This window comes from Mus pahari, chromosome X (assembly GCF_900095145.1).
Source record: "Mus pahari chromosome X, PAHARI_EIJ_v1.1, whole genome shotgun sequence".
Taxonomy (NCBI): Eukaryota; Metazoa; Chordata; class Mammalia; order Rodentia; family Muridae; genus Mus; species Mus pahari.
The window spans coordinates 41792580-41812089 of NC_034613.1; the positions used below are offsets into that span (position 1 = coordinate 41792580).

The 19510-nt window shown below is 40.4% G+C and overlaps 1 pseudogene; it reads right to left on the reverse strand.

Annotated features, from left to right (window-relative positions):
* Nucleotides 1-499: 499 nt before the first annotated feature.
* On the reverse strand, nucleotides 500-13152 carry LOC110313811 (annotated as a pseudogene).
* Between the last annotated feature and the right edge of the window lie 6358 nt (nucleotides 13153-19510).

Consider the following 19510-nt stretch of genomic DNA (forward strand, 5'->3'; position numbering starts at 1 on the left):
ACCAGGCAATGGACTTCTCTTCCACAGCATGCTCTCCCCAGCCACCAAGTGACAGAGCCACATGAACTAAGGACTAAATCAAGATATGCACCGGGTATTAAACATATACCAAGGGAACAGTTAACTTGAATACAAGGTCAAAAATCAGCAACAAGTTCTACAATCCAGTGCTGATATCAGATACAAGCTTCAAGGACAAATTCCTTTTTTTTTTCATTTTTTTATTAGATATTTTCTTCATTTACATTGCAAATGCTATCCTGAAAGTCCCCTATACCCTCCCTCCTTGCCCTGCTCCCCAACTCACCCACTCCTGCTTCCTGGCCCTGGCATTCCCCTGTACTGGGGCATATAATCTTCGCAAGACCAAGGGCCTCTCCTCCCAATGATGACCGACTAGGCCATCTTCTGCTACAAATTTCTTTTCAGAAGCTTATTCCAATTTCATGAGGCTAGCATGAAGTGTGTACATTTGCCAGGGCAAATCGATATTTCAGAATCAGCTCATGCATCAGATGCCTGACACCTGCTCAGTCCATCTAGAAGCATTTTCAGTGGACGATGGAGGGGCCCTATTTATTGTACTCCTGCTTGCTGATCCACATCGGCTGGAAGGTGGACAGTGAGGCCAAGATGGAGCAGCCAATCCAGACTGACTACTTGCGCTCAGGGGGAGCAATGATCTTAATCTTCATTGTGCTGGCTGCTAGAGCTGTCATCTCCTTATGCATCCAGTCAGCAATGCCTGGATACATGGTAGTACCACCAGACAGCACTGTATTGGCATATAGGTTCTTGCGGATGTCCATAACACACTTCGTGATGGAGTTGAAGGTGGTCTCGTGGATGCCATAGGACTCCATGCCCAGGAAGGAAGGCTGGAAGAGTGCCTCCGGACACTGGAACTGCTTATTCCCGGTGGTGGCCACCTGACCATTGGGCAGCTCATAACTCTTCTCCAATGAGGAAGATGATGCAGCAGTAGCTATTTCTTGCTCAAAATCCAGGACAGCTTAGTACATCTTCTCCTTTATGTCAACAATTTCCCTCTCAGCAGTGGTGGTAAAGCTGTAGCTCCGTTCAGTCAGGATCTTCATGAGGTAGTCTGTCAGATCTGGGCAAGCCAGGTCCAGACACAAGATGGCATGGAGAAGAGCGTAGCCCTCATAGATGGGCACTGTGTGTGTGACTCTGTCAACAGAGTCCATGACAATGCCAGTGGTGTGCCCAGATGCATACAAGGACAGCATCGCCTGAACGGCCACGTACATGGCTGGGATACTGAAGGTTTCAAACATTATCTGCGTCATCTTCTCTCTGTTAGCTCAGGGAGAGCTCAGTCAGAAGCACTGGGTGCTCCTCAGGGGCCACACGAAGCTCATTGTAGTAGGTGAGGTGCCAGATCTTCTCCATGTCATCCCAGTTGATGACAATGCCGTGCTCGATAGGATACTTCAGGGTCAGGATACCCCTCTTGCTCTGGGCCTCATCACCCACGTAGGAGTCTTTCTGGCCCATGCCCACCATGATACTCTGGTGTTGGGGACGCCCTATGATGGATAGGAACACGGCCCTGGGGGCATTGTAGCCAGCAAAGCCAGCTTTGCACATCCCGGAGCCATTGTCAATGATGAGTGCGGCGATTTCCTCTTCTGTTGTGATCAGGGAAGAACTGGCAATGGAGCAATGGAAAGAAGTGAAACTCAGTGTAAGTTGGTGGCAGAGTGTGAAACCCAATTCAGGTTTTAAATTCTCCTGTTTTTGTCCCCACTTTGCGATGTAATTCAATCCCTTTGCTTTTCATTTTGTCATATCAGGGCTCGAGAACTAGAATTATATCTAAGTTTCTATTTCTATTATTATCACTGTCAAGACAGCTAGGACTCAAAAGTGTTTCGTGAAAAAACTAATGGCAGAAGCCATTACACAGTTGCACAGCCCCCCTGTATGGGGAAGAAAATCCACCCCCTCAACCCCCTGAGAGCTCTCAATGATGTTAAGTCAATATGTTCCTGACTCGGGGCTGGTGAGATGGCTCAGCGGGTAAGAGCACCTGACTGCTCTTCCAAAGGTGCAAAGTTCAAATCCCAGCAACCACATGGTGGCTCACAACCATCCTTAACGAGATCTGACTCCCTCTTCTGGAGTGTCTGAAGACAGCTACAGTGTACTTACATATAATAAATAAATAAATAAATAAAAATATGTTCCTGACTCAAATCCAAATCTGGGGACCTGGGAGTAAGGGAGAACATGTGCTAAATATGCATGAGCCCTGGGTTCCATCTCCAAAGCTGAAAAACTATGAAGGGATGAGCCAATGCAAAACTACAGGCCTTAGATCTTTTCTATTTTTATACCGTAAGATTTCAACCTTCGTTGACTTCTTAATTCCATGTCCTGGAACTTCCCTTGCTGTTTTTACTTTTGCTTTTAATATTTAAATTAAAAATTTAAAAATTTTGTGTGTGTGTGTGTGTGTGTGTGTGTGTGTGTGTGTGTGTGTGTGTGTGATGCGTCTATTTGACTACTTGGGACCAAGGTTCCCACAGTGTGTGTCATCTAGAGGCCAAAGGATAATTTCATGGAGTGGGCGGGTTCTTTCCTTCCACCTCCCTGTGGATTTGAGGGATTGAGTTTAGGTCAGATTTGCACAGCAAGTAAGTGACTTTGTCCAACAAGCCATCTCACTAGACTCATTTCTCCAGTCTTATAAGGCAAAGAGAAAAATCTGATATTTGTGTTTCTCTGTTTATTCTGAAAACTGCTTTCCTGCTTATTAAATGCGGCTCACATATGACACAGAATTTCCTTGAATAATACAACCAATGTTCAACTAAACTAAATCATCTTCTTAGATACACAAAACCGTGTACTACAGCTGTCCTAGCCAAGCCACAGAATTCTTTCTTTTCCCCAGTCATTGATGGCCACAATATGCTATGTAAATCAGTTATTAGTCACTTCAGCTCCTGTCTTCTTGTGTCTGAAGGTCTAAGCACCTGGCTTGGGAAAGCAAATCTTCTGGGCATTGTGAATGCTTTAATCACTTTCTGTTGCTGAGACAAAATACCCAAGGTAAGCAGATTAAAAAAAGAAATGGTGTGTTTTGACTCAGAGTTTAGGAGGTGTCCGTCTGTAGGTACCAGGCTGCATTGTTTTGGTCCAGCTATGAGGCAAAGCTCTAGTCACAGGGATGTGTTATAGGACAAAGCTGCTCATCTCGTGTAGCTTGGGGACAGAGGGAGCCACATAAAAGGGCCAAGGACAGGAATAACTAACTAAAGTCTGTCATTAGGGACGTCCAAGTGGACTACCGCTTCCTAACTGCTTACTCAGCTATGAACTCATTAATGAGAAGAAAAGCCTATCCAGTTGATGTGAGAAGACACTAAGGACTTATTCTATAAGGATCATTGTCTGCTCAAAATGCCACAAAACAACAGCAAAGCTTAAACACTCGGGTAAAATGTTTTTTTCTCTCAAAAGTAGGTTCTTTACTTCCAGTTAAGAAATTTTAAACTCCTTTGTGGAAATGTATTTAGAGACAATATGTGAGTCATGCAAGAGAAGCATTTTCATTCCCTGAGAGCCACACTTTATGAAAAAATATTTTCCAACTTGCTTTCTACCCCTCACCCCAATTCTTGTCAGACTCAGCCTATCGAAGCTTCTTACAAATTAAGTCCACACTCAGAAGACCGAAGATTGCCACTCTGATTCATAAGAGTGGATTCTGAAGGTCATTGGTATTAAGGAAGGGCTCCCCTGAAATAACCATATCACTCCCAAAGGGATGGCATCTAGTTTTACTTAAAGTATGTAAGTTATTTAAATAATGTGGGGCAGAGAGGTAGCTTAAAGTAGATGCTTGAAAAATCTAGCCACCTTTGTTTCTAAAAGTAGCAGCAAAGATCTAACATCTTGAGCCTGTTATAAATAAGTGCTTGGTGGTCTAACTAGGCAGGAGAACACTTGAGCATAAGGCCCCAAGTTCTGTCCCCAGAATGACACAAAAAGGCAATTGTAATAAGTAAATGGCCCATGTGGCTACATTTTATGGATCCCCAAATGAATGTTCAACAGCAAAGGCATAGAGCTCAGTGTGCTTGCACATGCCTAAAACCACAGCCATCAGAAGGAAGAGGTGGAAATAGGAGTTTGAATCCAGTCGGCATACATAGAAAGGTCCTGTCTTGGAGGGGAAAGGGGAGAAGGTGTTTGTGTGTGTAAGCACATGTAGGTATTTATGTATATCTATTAATTGAAACTGGTGCTTTTTATTCCTTTTAATGCACTATATAATGGAAATGGAGTTGATATTGAAAGAGGATAGAAAGAAAAAGAGTCTTTCTGCTTAGACTGGATTTAAGCATGGATTTACAAATGAAATGGATGCCTTTACTACAGAGTTCACCGTCTTCATGTTACATGGGGTTATTATGAACACATTAAAACCCATAATAATAAGACTTCATTTAAACTCAACAAAAAGGGAATTCAGTATCTGATAATTATGCTAACATACATAAGAATTTTTTTTCTATTTTCTATTCTTCTTTGGTATTTGAACATCAAAAACATTCAGTCAATGGAAGCTAAATTAATGAACTGAAAACTTTAATTTTAGTTCACTTGAACATTTTACTGTTTGAATTGCTTTTTTAGGAATATAATAGCTGATCCCACTAAATATTCTTCAAGTGTCATATACATTACTCCACATGGACCCTTACTTAAGTGATTAAACAAAACGTTTTTCTCTTCTTTTCATAATTACATACTCAGAGGATTACGAGACCATTAGTTTAATTGAAGACATTTTTCAGTGTTTGGTAGGACACAAAGCTCAATCAGAACACAACAAGTGGAGCTAGGAAGCTGCTGACATTCCTTTCATTTAGAAAGAAGCAATAAAAATAAAGCAAGGGAATGGCAGCCAGTATAACCAACAACTATCGAATTTTCTGGAAGAGAAGGAGAAATTAACTTCCTCCTTTGGTGCAGTTCCTGTAAACTCCTTAAGATAACTGTAGATGGGGACAGAGAAGGAAGTACCCCCTGTGTGCTCATCCCTTTGGACTCTGGCCCGGGCTAACCTTTTTTACTTGTTGCTTCAATGATTTATGTCCCAACTGTTCTTGACAGTTTCTATGTTGTTTAACAATGTTGACAACCATGTAAGAGTTTCAATATGTTTTAACTTTGCATACAACAAAACTGCAGTTAGCTTGACCTAGGACATGAAATTAACTCACTTACCCCAGGTTGCATAGCAACTGTATGTTTGGTATGTTCTTACCAACACTCACATTCAAACGATAGCCTTTCAGCATTACAAAACCTCCAGCTAATATGGGTGAATGTTCAATTTCACTCATTAGTGTGTATCCTGACTGGCCCATGAAAGTTTATTTTTCTTTTGTATAAGACATATGCTACCCAATTAGTAAAATTAAAGTAGTATTTTATTTAAAATTCACTTAGCTGTGGTTTCTTCTCATTTTAAAATTCCAAGTTTAGAGAGAAGGTTACACTGATTAACAAAAGCAAGTTATTTATACAGCATATGTTCTTAGGTCTCAGTGAAATCTTGCCAAAAATCAATCACAAATGTCTTTCAATGCTTGATACTTAGAGAAATTCTAAAATGTCCTTAATGAATCAATCAAGTGAAAAATATAAGCAAAAATGACCATGAGACCTCTGAAACTTCTTTCTACATGTTTTAAGACAACTGTGTATTTTCAGTCTAATATTTGTATTAGTTCGTTGAGAATATTAAACAATTTATTTTCACTACATTTGCCTCTATGCTCCCTAATACCTCCCAGATGCACACATCATTCCCTACCACCTTCCAACTTCATGTCCTTTTGTTATTTTTAGATTTTAGATAATACTCCATTTCCCATTTGTGTTGACCATATATTCATGGATGTTGAGCCAACCGCCTAATGCTGATTGACTCACTATAAACCATACACTTAAAGAAAGCCGACTCTTCTTCCTCCAACAACCGTCAATTGTCACTGTCTTCTCTGTTAAGGGTGGGAGCTCAGAGTCCCCTCCCCACTCCCCACTGAAATGTTAACTGGCTTGGTCTTGGGCAAGCAACCACAGCTGCCTTGCATTTATGAGGGCAGCACTTTCATCCTGTCTAGAAGACATGGCTTTACAGCAGTCCTCGCTTACCTATGGCACTTAAAATCGTTCTGCTCCTTCTTCCATGATGGTCCTTAAGCCTTGGTAAAGATAAGCAATATTTTTTTATAATCAATGTTTGCAGAACTGTAGGTTATTTTTCATAGCTCTGAAAAACACTATGCGATGTGAATAATAACACAAACATGCTCAAATGGCTATAGTAATGCGATAAAATGAACTTTCAGACATAAATTTTACTGAATCGAGTAAGAGGTACGTTTTGTGATTATAAATGTGTCAATTTCTTGAAGAAAATATGACAAATGAATATATAGAGAATATATAGAATATATATTCATACACATGTACATATATATGATTTTATATATTATATATATATATATATATATATATATATATATATATATATATATATATATATTACTTAGTAACAGAGTTTCAAACTGTATAAAACTGACAGGATTGACAGTAAAACTACTTCGACAATAATAGTCTGAGTTTTCAATGTGTACCTCACACGAAATACTGCATTCAACAACTAGCTAGCTCAAGATAACAATAACGAATAGATTCAAAGTGACCCAAATGGCTTAAGTACAGTAAGTGGCGGCCCCAACAGACTCCTTTAGAACATGCTACCCACCAAAGAACATACATTCTTCTCAAGAGCACTTCAAGACTGAGGAAGAAACCAGAAATGGGATTTTAAAATGAGTCCTGATAAAGCCTAAAGGGCTAAAAAAATGTGCAAAGTATGTCTCCTCACCCCAGGTTCTAGTAAGGAGGGACAGAAAAACTACAAATAGATAAAGAGCATAATCTTAAATTTAAAAAACTAGGTTAAGGGAGAAATTATGAAAAGGTTCTGAGGTGAATGTAAATGGAAGCCCAGCAAAGGCAATGGAATGCCATGAAAACTGTGCGTAGAAGAACATGGAGAAGTGCGTGTAGAAGTGTGTCTAGTTTTTAGCTAAAATCTGAGAGAAGTGGTCTACAGAGATGCTTCAGTGGTACCTTGTCTGACTTCAGTGGCAGAGGAAGCACCTAGCCTAGCAGAGACTTGGAGAGATACCCAGGGGGTCCCTACCTGGTCAGAGGAGAGAAAGAGAGAGAGGAGATGGTTAGGATTGTGGGATGGGGTGACCAGGAGGGGGACTGTGAGCAGAGCAGAATGTAAAGTGAATAAGAAAAGAAAAAAAAAAGCACTTGCTGCTCTTGCAGAGAACCTAGATTCAGGTCTCAACACTCACATGGCGGCTCACAGCTGTCTGTAACTCTAGTTCCAGGGGAACTAATTTACTTTTCTGACCTCAGCAGGCAGCAAGCATAAATAGGTACATATTTATACATGTAGGACAATACTCATATGCATATAATTTAAAAATATCTTGAAAGAAATAAAAACATAGCCAGGCAGTGGTAGTAATCACGGTACTTGGGAGGCAGAGGCAGGCGGATCTCTGAATTAGAGGCTAGCCTGGTCTACAGAGTGAGTTCTAAGACAGCAACAGCTATAGAGAGAAACCCTGTCTTGAAACAAATAAACAATTAAACAAAATGAAAAAGAGAAATATAGAATAACTAACCTAAGTTTAGCTTAAGAAAAATAAATAAAAATAATAATAATTATAATAATAATTAATAATAATAAACAACTGAACCTAAAATAGAAGGAGAGAATGATATGTTAGAAGAGATATTAAAGAACTAAAGAACTAAAGAAAAGTAATTGATAAATCAAATAAAACTAAATATTAGTTCCTTACAACACCACCAACAAAAATTGGCAAACCTTCAGAGTGTTCAAGAGGAAAGAAAGATTTATATTATTAAGACCAGCATTAAATGAGGGTCATATGGATTAGAATTTGGCCATTATAGAGGGATTATCTAAGATAAGTAAAGCCATTGGCTTCAATCTCCATCANAGTAAAAAACAAAACAAATCAAAACAAAACAAAAAGAGGACAACAAAAANGCAAAATTTAAAAAAGGATATTTGAGACAGATTTCTCTGTGTAGCCCTGGCTGTCCTGGAACTCACTTTATAGACCAGGCTGGTCTCAAACTCAAGAGATCTGCCTGCCCTTATCTCCTGAGGTCTGGGATTAAAAGCATGCTCCATCACTTAACAATTATAATTATTTTAGCATTGTTATTTTTGAAAAAAAAACAAGACTTGAAGGAAATATGAGAAAATAATAAACTTCTAATAACCTACATGAGAGATATTATTTTTGAAATCTTTATTTTTTAAAACCTTTTAAATATTTTTTTATGTTCTATAAACCCAATAAAAGTGAAAATCCAATTAATCAAAAAGTACATTTCTCAAATTTCAGCTAAGTCAATATTTATTCAAAAAGTTAAGATTTAATCCCTTGATTATTAAGCTTCACAGTTAATAGGAAATGTTATTGACGTCAACAGGGATTAACATTCTATTGCTATTGTCACACAGTAGCATAGGTATACTTGCCTAAAATGAAAACCTCATTGTCACCCAGTTCTAGATGTCAGAAACCTGAGATGAAATAAAAGAGCATGCAGGACAGGTTCCTTCTGTGTGCTCTAAGGGCAAAAGAATTCTGCTTTCTGCCTTTGGCCAGCTTCATCTGTCTGCCTGCATCTTTTCCTCCTATTGATTTGCCTTGTGTAACTTCAATGTGATGGCTTTTATTTTATCTCACTATGTTTTAGTTTGTTAGAGGCTCCTCCTCCTCCTCCTCCTCCTTCCTCTTCTTCTAATTCTTTTAGGGGTTCTCTGTGTATCTGTCTATTCTGGACTTGCTTTGTAGACCAGGCTAGCCTTGAACTCACAGAGATCCAACTTTAAAGGCCTATTTGTTTCTAATGAGAGACAGAATGAGAGAATGGAAGTGGATCCAAATGGGAGGGGAGGTGGAGAAAAACTGGGAGGAGTAGAGGAAGGGAATTGTAATCAGGCTACATTTTATGAGAAAAGAATCTATTTTCAATAAAAAGGGAGGGGAAAGTAGGACAGGAATAAAACAACTATAGCTGTGACTCTAAATTGCCTTTTGGTATACTTTAAGTTCGACATAAAAAAAAATGTTTCCCACAACCTACGAAATAAATGTCTACTTAACATGTAAGACGGTTGAAGCCACCCCTAATTCCAATTCTATGTATTTTCTTGTTCTTTTGACAAAGCCATACACGCAGCAAATTACTTCATCATTTTGTTTATGTACATTGTAGTGGCAGGGGCCCTCAGTGGAATTTACAAGGTAACTTTTGTGAGTCGTTTCATTCCTTCTACCATGTGGGGCTTGGAGATTGGGTTTGGATTCAGGATTAAGAATTGTTTGCAGTCAGAGTCGTCTCACCTGCCTACTATGAATTTTTAAATAAAGGAGTTCTCCGCTAACAAATGTGACAGAGAACATTGTTTTCCTCTAAAAGCTTCTGTTAAAAAACAAAACAAAACAAAACAAAACAAAACGATGAAGTATGTCCTATTAATCAGATTTGGCTTCTTTCTCTCATGCTTTAAAGGGAGGTTGGATTCTCCACTTTAGCACTTTGTTATTTGTGATTCAGTAGTTAAGGAAGGTTTGCCCTTCGTTCTCCTTTCTGTTTTTACATCCCTGCCCCCAGCCCCCAGGGTTTATTCTTTCCTCCTGCCATTTTGGCTTTTCAGACTTGCAGGCATAGGTGTGGCTGCAAGTGTCCCAGCCCACTTCTCAGGTTCTTCCAGCACAGAGAGAGTTTGCAAACCTGGGCTGCTGGATCACTGCTGCTGTTCCCACCGTTAAATAACCTTTGGAGATACTATTTGGACAGTATGACCCTGGGGTACAGAGGAAAGGACTCTAAAATAATATTGAATTTTAGTTGGTGGAGTTCTTTTTCTCAAAGGAGTGGGATAGTAATACTGATATTACTTTCTGTGTGTTCTAGGATTGAACAAATAAGCAAATATAACATGGATCAAGAAAGTTAGATTTCTCATTGTCAGAGAAGACACCTACAAATATGAGAAATGGGAAAAGACCAGATTCGAATAAATCTATTTGTGCTGGTTGGATTCTGTTTGAACCAGTTGTGAAGTAAGGACAGGAGGATCAAGAGTTAAGGTCATTCTTAGCTACATAGCCAAGATGACTTACAGTACATGAGACCTGTTCTCAATAAATCGATCACACACACACACACACACACACACACACACACACACACACACACACACACACACACACACACAATCTCTATCTGTTTTCTCAAAGAGGACCTAGAAGCAACGGGTATTCCTAAGGCTCTTGGTTTCTAAATACTGAAAGAAATCATGGCTCTATGAAGAAATGTCTAATTTCAAGGCTAAGACAAACAAAAAGGGAAAAGATGAATCTGGAATGTCCTGACATACAAGAAGTAAGACACTGTTCAAACGTGATAGAGATATGTCAAAAGAAAACAGGAGTCATCTTTCCAGTGTTTCCATTTGACCAAATTAGGGACAGTTTGAGCTTCTAAGTAGATGACAGTTAACTTTAAAGTTTATTAAATGAAATAAAAATCAAAAAGTTCACGCTAATAGAATTAAAAACCAACCAAGGATATTATTCTTAAGGCTCCTATCTCCTGGCTGGTTCATTCTGCATTTCCTGCTTCTGCATTTTCAGCTGCCTTCTCTAACAGTAAGAAATCTAGCTTTCTCAATCCTAATTATATTTACTTATTTGTTCAGTCATAGAATATACAGAAAGTAATTTGAGTACCAACAAAGAAATGCAGAGCAATGATGGAATTGGAAATGCCACTATGTAGCACCTGTTAAAGTGGTAATTACTGTAGACAAAATTCAAATAAATCTATTTGTGCTGGTTGGGTTTTGTCAACTTGACACAAACGTGGACATATGTGAGAAGAGAGGCTCTTACTTGAAAAAAAAATGCCTCCAATCAGGTTGGGCTATAAGCAAGTCTGTGGGCTTATTTTCTTGATTGATAACTGAGGTGGCAGAGACCAGCCTGTTTGGGTGGTGCCATCCCTGGTCCTAGACGGTATAAGAAATCAGGCTGAGCAAGCCATGAGGACAAGTCAGTAATCAGCTTCCCCTCCATGGCCTCTGCATCAGCTCCTGCCTCCAGGATCCTGCTGTGACTTCCTGCTCTGACTTCCTTGGATGATAGATTTATTAGCTGTGTGACAAAGTAGACCCTTTCCTCCCCAAACTGCTTTGGTCATGGGGTTTCATCACAGCAGTAGAAACTCTAACTGAGACAGTGTTGTATAAACATTTCTGGAGTAACAGGACAGTGAACAGTTTTAAAATACTTTTCCATGGCAAGCATATTCATTGGAAAGGGAACAGACAGCTGTTTTATAATAAGAATAATCTGATGGCTGTCACCGTGTGAAGGATTATATTATGTTAAAAAGTGATACATGAGGCTTATCACTGAAAAATGCATGTCATCATTATTTAAATTATTTTTACTTAAAAATATTACCCCTCCCCCTCTCTTTGTGTGTTTGTATGCGTGTATTTGTGTTTGTATGTTTCTATGTGGAAGCCAGAGGACAACTTGTCAGAGTCAGGCCTTTCACCCCACCCTGGGGACTGAACTCAGACCATCAGGCTTGGCAATAAGTGCCTTTATTCTTTAAGCCATCTTCTTGCTAACTTCCACTGTTTGAAACTAGGTTTTGCTGTATAATCCTGTCTAGCTGGCCTAGAGCCGGATTTGTAGACCATGCTAGCCTTGAAGTCACAGGAGATCTACCTGCCTCAGCATTGTGAGTCCTGGGAACAAATGAGTATGCCACCATACCCAGCTATAATAATTTTTTATTTATTTATTTTTTACAGTCCAGACTTTATCCCCCTCCTAGTCCACCCTCTGACTCTCCCACATCCCACACCTCCTCCCACGTCTCCAAGAGGATGTCCCCTCTGCCTAACCCCCACCCCACCAGACCTCCCCACTCCCTGGGGTCTCAAGTCTCTTGAGGTTTAGGTACATCTTCTCTGAATGAGTCCAGCTGGGGAGTCTTCTGCTGTATATGTGCTGGGGGGGGGGGATTGAAGCAGCTCATGAATGCTGCCTGGTTGGTGGCTCAGTGTTTGAGAGATCTCAGGGGTCCAGGTTAGTTGAGACTGCTGATCTTCCTATAGGGTTGCCCTCCTCCTCAGCTTCTTCCAGCTTCCCCTAATTCAACCATAGGGCTTCAAGTGGAGGGATGGGTTTGCCATCCCACATTCAAAAACTCTAACCCTTTCCTGTGTGAAAGAACTGCAGGGACAGAAATGGAGAAGAGCCTGAAGAAAAGGAGGTTCAGTGACAGGCCCAAAGTGGGATCCAGCTCCAGGGGAGGCCCCAAGACCTGACACTGTTACTGAGGCTACGGTGTGCTTACAAACAGGGGCCTGCCATGACTGCCCCCTGAAAGGCCCACCTGAAAGAGTCAGATACAGATATTTATTTTTAATTTTTATATGTATTTCCATAGGTCTTGATGTGTAGTAACATCATTAACTCATTTAATTTCTTTAAACATGTTCAATGTAGTATTTTTATTCATTTTTGAGAATTTAAAGCATGTATACACTGTATTGTGATCATATACCTCTTGACAAATTGCCCCTATGTTCTCCTGGGCTTATATGTCATTCCCCCAAACTTCATGCCCTCTACTTTTTAATAACCCATAGAATGAAATCTGTGATGGCCATGTATTCATGGATGTAGAGTGTTCCACCATAGTGTGGTCAAACTGCCAGGGGCCACACCCTTAAAGCAAACTCACTCTCCATCTCCCAGAAGCTATCAACTGTCAGTCATGCTTCTCTGCTAGGGGTGGATGACTTTTGAGTCACTTCTGCCTCACTGGAATGTTGGCTGACTAGATCTTGTGTAACTCATCTAACCTCCACAGCTGCAGCTCTGGGATAAGGTACTTTCTTATCACTGGGTCAGAATGCCTGAGGGAAGATCTAAGGATGAGAGAACGGGTCATGATTTCAGATGGCTTGGTCACATCTAGTCATCCCCAGTGCATATGAGCTAGAGAACATGGCCACAGGAGCATGTGACTGTGTATCTTTCACTTCCTGGCTTATAAGAAGTTGAGAGAAGAATGCAGGAAGAGACGTATGTAGTCAAACCCATGGATACACTACCTCTGGTCTACTTGCTCCACGTAGGTCTTCCAGCATTCACCATTTCTCAAAAAAAGGCATCAAACCAGACCCCACCAAGGGATTAATCTGTTTTTTCATTCAGCTTGAGCCATCCTGATCAAATGGTGTAGGAATACCCTCACACATACACCCAGAAGTAGGCTTTGTTAAACTTCTGGGCTTAACAAAATCCCAGAAGTTCAAATCTTTTTTGTCTTCTTTTGTCTTGTTTTTCAGAAGGAAGTTCAAAGACAGTTTTATTAGAGTTTAAAAGAAGGGCCCCAGGGCAGACAAGCTGTAAATCTTGGCAGCTGTGCACAAGAGGACAATGGAAGGAGGAAGCAAGGGAACCTCCCTGTTCATAATAAGCCATGTGGTAGCAGGAGGAAGGGTGGAGCTTCAGAGTCTAAGAGGAAAAGGACCCAGTGTCAGCATTCCAAGACCTGAAAGTCAAAATGGGAAGAAGAAAAGGGGACCATGACAGTTTTCTGCGTCACAAAGGCAGGTAAGCTTTAGCACTGTTGCCTGGCAGTGGTTCCCTAAGTGGTTGTCTCCTGGACAATTCTCTCATTTTAGTGATTGGAATAGTACTCTTTCATTCATTCATTCATTCATTCATTCATTCATTCATTCATTCATTCATTCGCACCACGAGCGCTGTCCCTCTTCAGGTCCCTTCCTCACACAGTCCTTCCACCCATCCCCTTCACCTGCTCTTCTGAGAGGGTAGCCCCCCCCCACCCCCCACGCACAGTGCTCCACCTTGGCACAGCAAGTCTCTGGCAGATTGGGCACATCCTCTCCCACTGAGGCCAGACAAGGTAGCCATACATGGAGACTGAGCTGCCTGTCTGCTACATATGTGCTGGAGACGATGTGTGTGTGTGTGTGTGTGTGTGTGTGTGTGTGTGTGTGTGTGCTCATTCCAATTCCTATATGTTCTTTAGTTGTTGGCTCAGTCTTTGAGAGCTCCCAGAGGTCCAGGTTTGTTGACTCTGTTGGTCTTCCTGTGGGTTTCCATTAGCCATAAGGTACAGAGTTCCTATAATACATGCCACAGACCCAAAGAAGATAAACAAGAAGGAAGGACTAAGCAAGGATACTTGAATCACACTTAGAAGGGAAAATAAAATAGTTCTAGGGAGGGAACAGAGTGGGAGAGGAGAAGGGGAGGGAAACCGGGTGGCAGTATCAGGAGCAAGGAGAGACAGGAAATAGGCCCAGGGTGCCAGAAGAATGAATGGAAATCTGCTGTTGGGGGTGGATAGCATCTCTAAGAAGTCCCAGAGACCTGGGATAGGGGAGGCTCCCAGGAGTCCAGGTGGGTGACCTAAGCCCAGATGCCCAACAATGGGGACATGGAACCTGAAGAGGCCACCTCCTATAGCTACACAGGTCCCCTGGGGGAGGGATAAGGGTACCAACCAACCCAAAACTTTCCATCCAGGGATGAAGCAGAGACCGAAAGAAAGGCCATATAATCATATAACCATAATACATTGGTTATAACCAATAACTAGCCCAACTTGAAACCCATCCCATAGACAAGCACTAATCCCTGTCAATATTAATGATACTCAGTTATGCTTACAGATAGGAGCCTCGCGTAACTGTCTTCCAAGAGGCTCTACCCAGCAGTGGCTAGAAACAGAGGTAGATAGCCATAGCGAAACATTAGACGGAGGTTGGGGACACTTATGGAAGAGTTGGGGGAAACATTGAAGGTCTTGAACAGTTCTTAAACCAATTGATTGGAACATCAGGCTTAACTTTGTAACCACAGCACTAGGGAAGCCAAGTGAAGAAGAGTGTGAGCTTGAGGCCAGGCAGGACTATACATTGAGACCCTGGCTCAACTCCCTACCTCTCCCCTACACAAAAGTTACTGCAGTATTAGCAGCCCTTGGTTCATAGGTAAGGAAGCTGATGTTGTCTCAAGTCATACAGCCAATAAGTAAACGGTAGGCTCAGACCGCATAGGCAGTCTATACTTAAAAAAACAAAACAAAACAAGACAACAACAACAACAACAACACCAACAACAAACTAGGCTAATTGCCATTTCTTTTGCTTCTTCTAACATTTACTCCTTCATATTTCAAGGCTTCTTAGACAACTAGTACCCTCTATACTACTTAACAGCAGTATCATTCTTGGCCTTTTATCACTTTCTTTAAAAACTGTTTCTGCCTTTTTTTCCCATGTTTTCCATATAATACATTTTAATTTTATTATTTTCCCTCCCCCAACTTCTCTGAGATCTTCCCCACGTCTCTACCTATCCGACACTACTCTCTCTCTCTTTCCAAACAAACAAACAAACAAAAAAACTGTCCAGACAACCAAAATAAAGTAAAATAAAATAAAATAAAAATAAAAATGAAATAAAAGCACATAAAAACAAAGTTAGTTTTGTGTTGGTCAGCTTCTCCTGAGCATGAGATCTTCTCTAGAATGTTGTTGACACAACCAATGTGAGTCCATTGGTGTAAACTTGACTTTCCTTCTCACAGTAGATTTCAATTGCAAATTGTTTCCTGGCTAGAAGAGTGACTTTCTATCCACTTTCCCTTCTCAAGGCTGGGATTTTGTCTGGCTTGAAGCTGTGCAGCTTCTGTGCATGCTGTCAGTCTCTGAGTTGATATGTGCATCAGTCCTACTGTACATGGAAGACAGTATTTCCTTGCAGTCATCGAGCATCTCTGAACCTTACATCCTTTCTTCCTTTTCAAATCTTTCCAATTCCTCATCTGCATAGCTTCCTGAGCCTTGAGGGGAAGGATTTGATAAAGACATCCATTTAGGGATGAGTGAACACTTGTCACCCTCTGCACATTGTCCAATTGTGGGCCTGCCTCTGTGTTAATTATCTGCAAGAAGCTTCTCTGGTGAGGGTTGAGTGATGCTATAAGTACAGCAATATGTCATCAGGAGCCATCAAAATGCAATTTTTGATACGTGGTCTCACTATGTCACCTTGGCTGGCCTAGAACTCACTATACAGACCAGGCTGGCCTTGAGCTCAGAGAAATCCAAAGGCCTCTGCCTCCCAAGTGCTGGGGTTAGAAATGTGCACTATCATGCTTGGTTCTTTTAAAACATGTAATTTTTTTATTCACCCACTCACGCTTTAATTTTTATTTACTATGTATATAGCAAGGGCACACATCTGCCAAGACTCAAGCATAGAAGTCAGAGGACAGTGTGACAACTTTCATGAGTCTGTTCTCTTCTTCCACCTTGCAGAGACAAGTTCTACCTCAGTTGTACTTTTAATCCTCCTGTCTCAGCCTCCCCATGATAATGCTCTGCTTTATGTCCTTAGGACAATAACCAGAGGCTTTAAAATGTGTTATAAAATTTTCAGTATTTCAGTTCTTGTTTTGCTGGGGAGAGGACCTGCTGTGGCTGATCTGGGACTGGAACTGACACCCACACATTTCCCCACTCCTCTATTGTCTCAAGTACTTTAAATAAAATAGTGAGTGGCTTATATATATATATTTATATCATAACTGAGCAGATGCGACCTGGACAAATGGTTAAGAGATGGAAACTGCAAGTAACCCAAGCTTACTGAGGCAGTGCTGCCAAGTTAGCTTACTGTGTCCCCGACTCCTTTTCTTCTGAGCTTCACTGATCCTCCCTTCCACACACCCTGGGCAGTGGTAAAAATTTCAGGACAATTATTATCCTAAAAGGGTACACCAATTTTTTCCAGTGAGTATTAGCATATCAATTTTGTTTACTAAGAAGCTGAGACACAGACTATGTCAAACCCAATTTAAAACCATGGCTTTGGACACTGATAGGGCACTTTGAATAATCATTTTGAACCTCAGCATTTGAGTCTGCAAAATGGGAATAACAGAATATAGACTATTGTGAGGAAAGTGTCTCTAGGTGTAAATAGAAAATGGCCCAGAATGAGGATGGGTTTGTAGCTACTTCTTTCCATCTCAGCATCCTGTTAGTAAAGAGAAGGTGCTTGCTGGCTAATCATTGCTTCCCTCTGCAGACTGTTGCTTAGTTTCTTGTTCCCTGATGATATCTCTTAGATGTTATGTTGTACAACTGACGCACATCCTTAATGCTTTACATAATACTGTGCTTCAACTAATATTAAATTTAGTACTTTACATAATAATGCAGGGGCTGAACTTCTTTGGAGACCTATAGAGTCCAGATATCTAGCCATTTTGATCTGTTTTGTGAATTTAGGGTTCCTAATTCTATCACTTCTTGCCTGTTTATGTGTCTGCCCCATTAACCTCTGTTATCAGGGCATCTAGAAATAGTGAAGTAATTTACTAAATTAGTACCCTGAAGTTCAGAGGGCAATTGTTTTATGTAACTGTTTTAAAAGATTCATATCCTCCCCAACGTAAGCAGTCCTGTAAATCTGTCCAATCTAAGTGTGTTATGATTGGGATAGATTAACCTTCTTCCATTAAAAGAGAAACAGAGAACTTTGTGTTGCAACCAAGGTGAACTGCTTTGTGTCTATTAGAGATCCACAGAGTAGCTGTGTAGTTATAAGCTGACACTTCATTTTTCAGCCTCATGAAACTGATACAAACATTGTGTCTGCTCGAAATGAATAGTGTTTTGTGTGTGTGTGTGTGTGTGTGTGTGTGTGCGTGTGTGTGCACATGTGTGTGTGCGTGTGCGTGTGCGTGTGCGTGTGTGTGTGTGTGTGTGTGTGTGTGTGTGTGTGTGCCTGTATGTGTACATGTGTTCATGGAGGACGATACTGAACATGGTCTTGAATGTTCATGGAGAAATGGGGACAAGTCACCAAAGATCATTTTAATAAGAAATTGCACTTATGCAGGAATCCAGTCTAAGTACTTTATGTGTTAGTTTATTTGATGCTCACAACAACACCCCCAAGAAATCTATGATTATTGGGAATACTGAGGCACAGAAAAGTTAAATGGCTTTCCCATGGTCAAATAATTAGCTCACAAAAGAAGACTCTGCCAGTTACTGTGTTGCTTGTTGGACTTAGTTGTATCTCCCACAGTCTCATATTTTGTTCTTAGGCTTTGAAAGTCATTGAACTTTTTGTTTAAATGGAAACTTTTATTGATAGTTTAGGATTGGTTGGACTTAGTAGTATCTCCCACAGTCTCATATTTTGTTCTTAGGCTTTGAAAATCATTGAACTTTTTGTTTAAATGGAAACTTTTATTGATAGTTTAGGATTGCAACAGAGAGAGCCACAAAAACAAACAAATCCCAAGACAATGATATAGAAAGCTGTAGTATATGGGTCACCATTCATTAATATTAGTGTTAACAGCTTAAATACTTAGTATAAAACACTAAATAACCCTTCAGGCTAGATTATTCCTGTAGACTGAAAGTGAATAAAAATAACTACAATTGGGTATGGGATTCTTGCCTGTAATCATAACATTTATCGAGCTATAGCAAGAGGATCAAATGCAAGGCCTACCTGGCCCACATAGTGAAACTCCAGTAATCACCAATTTTTTTTTTAAATTGAACAATTTTGAGTAAAGAGCTCTTCTCCCAGTAAACCTAGTATAAAGAGATCTACTTGTTAAATCTTAGACACTGCACTACAGAGTGGATTAGCAACCTGCTGAGACTTCTCTTCCTTGCCGGGCCTGAGGCAACCAGAGGTCCAGTCTTAGCAAGTAGCAGTCCCATGGTAGAGAGCAACAGAAATTTCAAGTCAAGGCCTCAAGGTCACAAGACCTGCTTAGCCTAAGCTAAGCTTTTGTAAATACCCAGTGGCTTCACAAAACTACCTGCTAGATACATAGGCCCTTCTCATCTGAATTCTGTAAATAAGGCATTTCCCTTGCTCTGTGGGTTGCTGTAGAATCTATCCCAGAGCCCTACTGCAGATCATAAGTGACCAAAAGGATGTTTTCACATGTATTCTCTTACAGAACATTTCTATCCAAGCTGGAAACACCATTATTTAAAACACTACTGCTTACATTTTTTTCTTTCCAAATGCTTAAAAAGGAGTGAGTTGGGTTTATTAAATTTGTTATTTAAATACATACAAGTAATGATGGGTGATGGTGGCACATGCCTTTAAACTCAACACTCTGGAGGCAGAGACAGGGTTCCAAGACAACCAGGGTTACATATGGAAACCCTGTCTTGAAAATCTAAAACCAAAACCAAAAAAAAAAAAAAAGTTCCTTCAAGAAC